At 39.0% G+C, this 6,385-nt stretch overlaps 1 long non-coding RNA gene across 1 annotated transcript; it reads right to left on the reverse strand.

Annotated features, from left to right (window-relative positions):
- Window positions 1-208: 208 nt before the first annotated feature.
- On the reverse strand, window positions 209-5,740 carry LOC143805751 (uncharacterized). Its single transcript, XR_013221317.1, has 3 exons — window positions 5,449-5,740; window positions 3,121-3,247; window positions 209-1,882 (listed from the first exon to the last, which is right to left on the reverse strand). It is a non-coding gene; the product is annotated as an uncharacterized LOC143805751 (long non-coding RNA).
- Between the last annotated feature and the right edge of the window lie 645 nt (window positions 5,741-6,385).

Here is a 6,385-nt window from a genome sequence, read left to right on the forward strand (position 1 = left end):
GGGCTTTTGGCTCTAAATAAGGCCCGGGAGGATTCTGCGCAGGAGCTTGAGAGGTCACGATGTCACAACATGCGCTGCGACCTTGCGCACACTTAAGGATTTTGGTGCAAATGTCAGTGTCTTACCGATTTTTCACTCCGGGAGGGGAAAACCCCTTACTTACGTAGCGCTCACTAATATACTAATTAGGCAAGAAGACTACTAGGTCTCCATTTCGGTAAAACAACTTATATTTTATTAATAATGAAATAAAGTTTAATAATCAACAATTTAAGCTATGATTTGATATACGTACTACAGGCACATGAATTATAACAGCGCTAGCCTAACATTACATGATCATAATCATCATCTATATAATAGAGAAAGTAAGCATCTATATAATTACCAAATATTGTAACATCACTTCCCTGCCGGGGGACTCGACTGATGAGAAGGAAATATTTGATAACACATCATCACAGAAGTTATGCGTCCATAAAGTCTCCTGGAATGTCCCTACCCCCACCTAAATGCCGTCCTTTTTATACACTTAAAACTGGATTCAGTTTCGTCATGCGTACTGGCATGTTTCTCATATAACTTATTATTTTACAGATCACGAGCTGTTATTGTACAAATTCCATGCTTATCTTGTTGTTCACCCTTGAGAATATTTTTCTCATACTACAAGAATGCTGTTGCGCGTGCGCACATAGCTGTTTATGCCACATCTCCTCATACAATGCAAATAAGTCACTCTGAGGGCACTTTCCCGCTTCCATTTTGTCTTGTTTTACTCAGTTAATGGCAATAGATACGTGAAATCACTATCTACACATACATTCAGACATTCTTGTCTCATTTGTATCACAAACGGTCCTTGATATCATGTAACTATTTGCCATTACCATAGGTGACCATTAGGACCTTAGGTCTCCTACAGAACACTTTGTAAGCTATGTAACAGTTTCATATTGACAATATGATAACTATTATCATGACCACTAGGAGTGGGTGGATTACCCAGTCCAACATTTTCTTAGCGGATGGCGAGTACCCAAGAAAAATATCATACCAATAATGAGAAGTGGCATCGGCTATAACTGAACCCATTTTTACAATTTTATTACTTATAATCGTAGTAATGATTATATGATTTTGCAAACTTTGCATAAACTGAGTGTAATTTACAAGTTTTGCCTTCCAGAGTATCTTCACAGATAGATAAGTCATGAGTTTTGTTATTGTTATCAACATAAGGTCCATTGAATTTTGGCATCCAGAAAAATATATTCCCCGGAAGCCCCAACATCAATGGCAATACTACATACCTACACATTACCTGTATTATTCTAAGATAATCCCTCCAATTTGGATAATACCTCCTAAAATCAGTGGAATATACTTTATCTGTCATATTAGAACACACTATCAATTTTGTTCCATTTAAACAAAATATAAAGCTAGTATCATTCAACCTTCTAGAAGTATAATTAGCGTATACTCGAGATTCGATTAGTCCAGTCGTTAAATTTAATTCTGTAATTTCAGCTTCCCAACATGCTATATTGTCTTCATGTGTTATCTTTACAGTTCCAGTTCCGTTGGTCAAAACAGTACTTGGCCAATACTTCCTTCCTGGATAATTGTATGGAGCCGGTTCTTCAATTACAGGCCCATACATCCATACGGAACTAGTGTTAGATAAAGTTATATTTACAATAGCCAGTATATCACTAAAGTTTTTCCTTCCATCCTTTGTGACATTGTAGACATTCCAATCACCAGGTGACCTCAAATGTGGCACTTGCTCACTTGTTAATTGGACACCGGGAGTCCATGCTTCAACGATGTCCAAAAATACGCCTCCAAGGATTCCACATATGATTAGGAAGGAAATCTGCAGAAATCAGAACATAACACGTTTATTCCCGCAAATAACATTTTTCTTTTTCCCTGTGGGATATACTCCCATTTTTCTACACCTGGCCTCATGATCAGCAAGGTGCGGTCCCTGCCTACTGCAATCACCTCAGCTTCTGAAGGCGGTCCTTGAGCATTTTGTACCCAAATTTTAGCTCCAACATTAGTTACTTCAAAGGAGCCAAAACCTTTATCTCCTCTTACAGTTAATTCAGTGGGGGCATGACCTTCTTCCCCCAGAGATAAGTTTACGAGTATTAATAACATCTGAGCCATTTTCTGTTTCTTCTCAATGATCAATGGCTCTGTTCCCAAATTTAACATCAATACTTTAATTTCTCCTTGATAATCTGCATCAATAATTCCTCCCACCACTATGGCCCCTTTTAGAGCAAAACTAGAACGAGTTGCCAACTGGCCATAATGTCATTTGGGCATTTGACAACCCAATCCAGTGGAAATTGGAACCACCTTACCTGAAGGAATGACTGTTACATCTAGTGCACTCAAATCCAGTCCGGCTGATAGGGGTGTTGCCCTTTCAGGGATCCTGGCCTCTTCATGTATTTTCCAGTAGATAATAGTCTCTACTACATGTGCTTCATGTATTGTAAGATTGGGTGTCAACATCCTCATCAGAGGAGTCTTGGAATTAGTTATGGGCCTATTGTTTATTATCTGGAGGACATCACTTAGGTTATCCCTCCATTGCCCGAATGAAGTGTCAGATTGGTTCAACTTTTTAGGGTGACCTTTAGTAACCCATTCATTCTCTCTACTAACCCTGCTGCTTGAGGGTAATAAGGCATGTGATATACCCATTGAATGTTGTGTTCCATAGCATAGTCTTTGACTTGTTGTCCAGTAAAATGTGACCCATTATCTGTCTGTACTTGAAGTGGGACCCCATAATACTGTGTTATGATTTCTAAAGTTCTCAGTGTACTCCATTGTGTAGCTGCCTTGCATGGGAAACCTACCATCAGGCCTGAGTATGTGTCTACTGCGGTACAGACATACTTACACCCTCTGCTCCCTGGTAGTGGCCCTATAAAGTCCATTTGCCAAATTTGTGCAGGTAATTGTCCCCTCCCTATATGTCCCATTACTGTGTGTGGCACCTCTCTCCTTTGGGAATGTTGACAAACAGGACACTGTGCAATAATTTGTTTTATTATGTCCATGGTGAGGGGAACTCCTCTTTCCTGGGCCCACCTGTAAGTGGCTTTTTCTCCCAGGTGTCCACTTTTCTGATGTGCCCAAACGGCCGTACCGTGAAGCCATGTTTCTTTTACTTTATCGGTTTCCGCCGTTGTTTGTCGAATGGCAGCTGCTCTATCTGCTTCAGAATTAAACAAACGTTCAAGTGAATCAGCAGGTACATGTGCATCAACATAAAAAAAACAGTGGTAGGCGTGGTTTGTATTATTTCTTCAATACACTCCCACACCTCTTTCCCCCAAACTTCTTTTCCATGGATAAGCCATCCATATTTTTTCCACCCCATCGTACAGGTAGCTAGTCCTTTTGCCACTGACCAAGAGTCTGTATACAAGTGACATTCACGTCCTTGCTCAAAACTCAGAGCTAAGAAAATTGCATATAATTCCGCATATTGACTGCTCTTACCATGACCTTCCATTTTTATATATTTTTCCAATTAGGAACTGGGAAATTGATTATTGTCTGTCTAGCTTTAGGCAAGATTTTCCTATGTCCTTTGTTCCATTGAATTCCTAAAAATTTCACCACTTGGGCCGGTCCTTGGACCTTCAACAACAGTTATGTGTTCACTTATTCATACATGCTCATTCAGGGATTGTTTTTTCTCTTTTTTTTCCCTTTCACTTTTCAGTTGATTTTTACAAGAAGAACATCCCTTATCTCAATCACTCCACCTAGTTCAGCTCAAACTGAGTTGAATAATGTCTCATTGACATACATACATACATACAAGGCTCACACAGCCTGCCTATTTTGCACTTTGGAATTAACACATTAACTCTATATAAATAAAACTGCAGCAGTGTCCACTGACACTTTGAAAGCACTTCAAGGCCAAACAACAAAAACCACGGCCTTATACAAAATACAGCTTCATATAATGTACTGCCAATTCAAAATGACCAAAATAACAACACTGCACAGAGCCTATCCCAGCTCTGTATTACACACTTATACAAATACACAACCAATTAATATATTGACAGATATTACAGATGAGATCTTATTTCTCTATAAAACATTCATCCTGGACCTTCATAATCATGCATCCCAACTAACCATGCAATTTCTGTTTCTCCAGGTTTTTGTTTAAACTGGGTTAAGATGCTATCTACTTCATTTTGAGTATAATCCTCAGTTGAGATCCTGGTTCAAGTATGGGGAACACCTCGTTCCACCATAATGGGCTGTCCGTCATCTCCAAATTGAAGGTGACCAGCTGCATCACGGGCTTGCTCCCGGATTATTTCATTTTCCGTCCTTATTTTTTTTTTCCTTTTCGTTTACAGTATTTATTTTAAGCAACTTTGATAGCAGCTTTTTCTGCTACACCCTGATAGTGTTCCAACTTATCTTTGAGCAGACGGGTATTGCAATCCAGCACCACTTTCTGCCCTCCTAACTCTATAACTCTTTGTTCCAACTGGGAACATTTTCTCTGCATTTGTTGATTCCGCTCATGCATCGCGCGATATGCACTGAGCAAAATTCAAGTTCGTCGCCCAAGCGACACTACATCACCCGCCTTGGCAGGGACACCCTCGAGTAACTTAACAACATCGAGGGGTTAACTGCATCACCCGCCTTTGCGGGGACCCCCCTGAGTACATTAACAACATCAGTGGGTTCACTACCCTTGAGCTTACTAGACCACTGTTCCGCTAGTCCAGAACTGCTCAATTCATGTGCCAATATATTATACGGTGCCTCGGTCCAACCGGGCACGTCCACAACATCCTCCTGCTTTTACTTTCGTTTCTCAAACATTGTAACAAAAACTTGGCAAAATGCTAATTTTTTGCACGAAGAATTATCAATCAAAATATATCACTTTGATAAAAACAGAATTTCAAAATTATGTTCAGACAAAAAGTTATAAGGATTTCTAAAAATTGGCTTTGCGCCAAAAAGAAATAATCTTCCAGCAACTTAACAATTTCCTTTGTCTAGACAATCAAACTTACAAAAATCCATCTATTATCTATCACAAAATTCTTTTTAACAAAAAAAACTTGCTTTCATAAAATCCTGCCGACTACGCCAATTTATGTCTTACCGATTTTTCACTCCGGGAGGGGAAAACCCCTTACTTACGTAGCGCTCACTAATATACTAATTAGGCAAGAAGACTACTAGGTCTCCATTTCGGTAAAACAACTTATATTTTATTAATAATGAAATAAAGTTTAATAATCAACAATTTAAGCTATGATTTGATATACGTACTACAGGCACATGAATTATAACAGCGCTAGCCTAACATTACATGATCATAATCATCATCTATATAATAGAGAAAGTAAGCATCTATATAATTACCAAATATTGTAACATCACTTCCCTGCCGGGGTACTCGACTGATGAGAAGGAAATATTTGATAACACATCATCACAGAAGTTATGCGTCCATAAAGTCTCCTGGAATGTCCCTACCCCCACCTAAATGCCGTCCTTTTTATACACTTAAAACTGGATTCAGTTTCGTCATGCGTACTGGCATGTTTCTCATATAACTTATTATTTTACAGATCACGAGCTGTTATTGTACAAATTCCATGCTTATCTTGTTGTTCACCCTTGAGAATATTTTTCTCATACTACAAGAATGCTGTTGCACGTGCGCACATAGCTGTTTATGCCACATCTCCTCATACAATGCAAATAAGTCACTCTGAGGGCACTTTCCCGCTTCCATTTTGTCTTGTTTTACTCAGTTAATGGCAATAAATACGTGAAATCACTATCTACACATACATTCAGACATTCTTGTCTCATTTGTATCACAGTCAGTGATCAGAAGATATGACGATGATCGGATTTGTGATGACGAGGAGCGAAAGAGCCAGAGAGGTGTATTTTTTAATTTTTCTGAACTTTTTGATGGCCATTTAAAATTCAGAAAAATGACAGCCAGCGGTCATCATATTGAGGAATACATACAGAAGCGAACAACTAAAAATCCATGTTTTGGTGAATGTGGATTTTGTAAAATTTGAGAAAAATTCAATTAAACTCGGATCTATTCATTCATTTCTATTAATAGGCATAGCATTGCTCGGTTTGAACTTTGTCCTGACTGATCATGAAATTTTATGCTCTTCTGCAGTGTGTTGTTCCTAAAGTGACAGCTGGATTTCTCCTGCTCAGCCCTGCTGCACAGGTTGACTGCCACAGCCTTCTTCCTCCAAATGATAACATCAGTCTTGTATGAGTCACTTAGCTTGTATATTGCCCGGCGAATCAATGGGTCCTTTTG

The sequence above is a fragment of the Ranitomeya variabilis genome, chromosome 2 (genome assembly GCF_051348905.1).
Source record: "Ranitomeya variabilis isolate aRanVar5 chromosome 2, aRanVar5.hap1, whole genome shotgun sequence".
In the NCBI taxonomy this organism is placed as follows: domain Eukaryota; kingdom Metazoa; phylum Chordata; class Amphibia; order Anura; family Dendrobatidae; genus Ranitomeya; species Ranitomeya variabilis.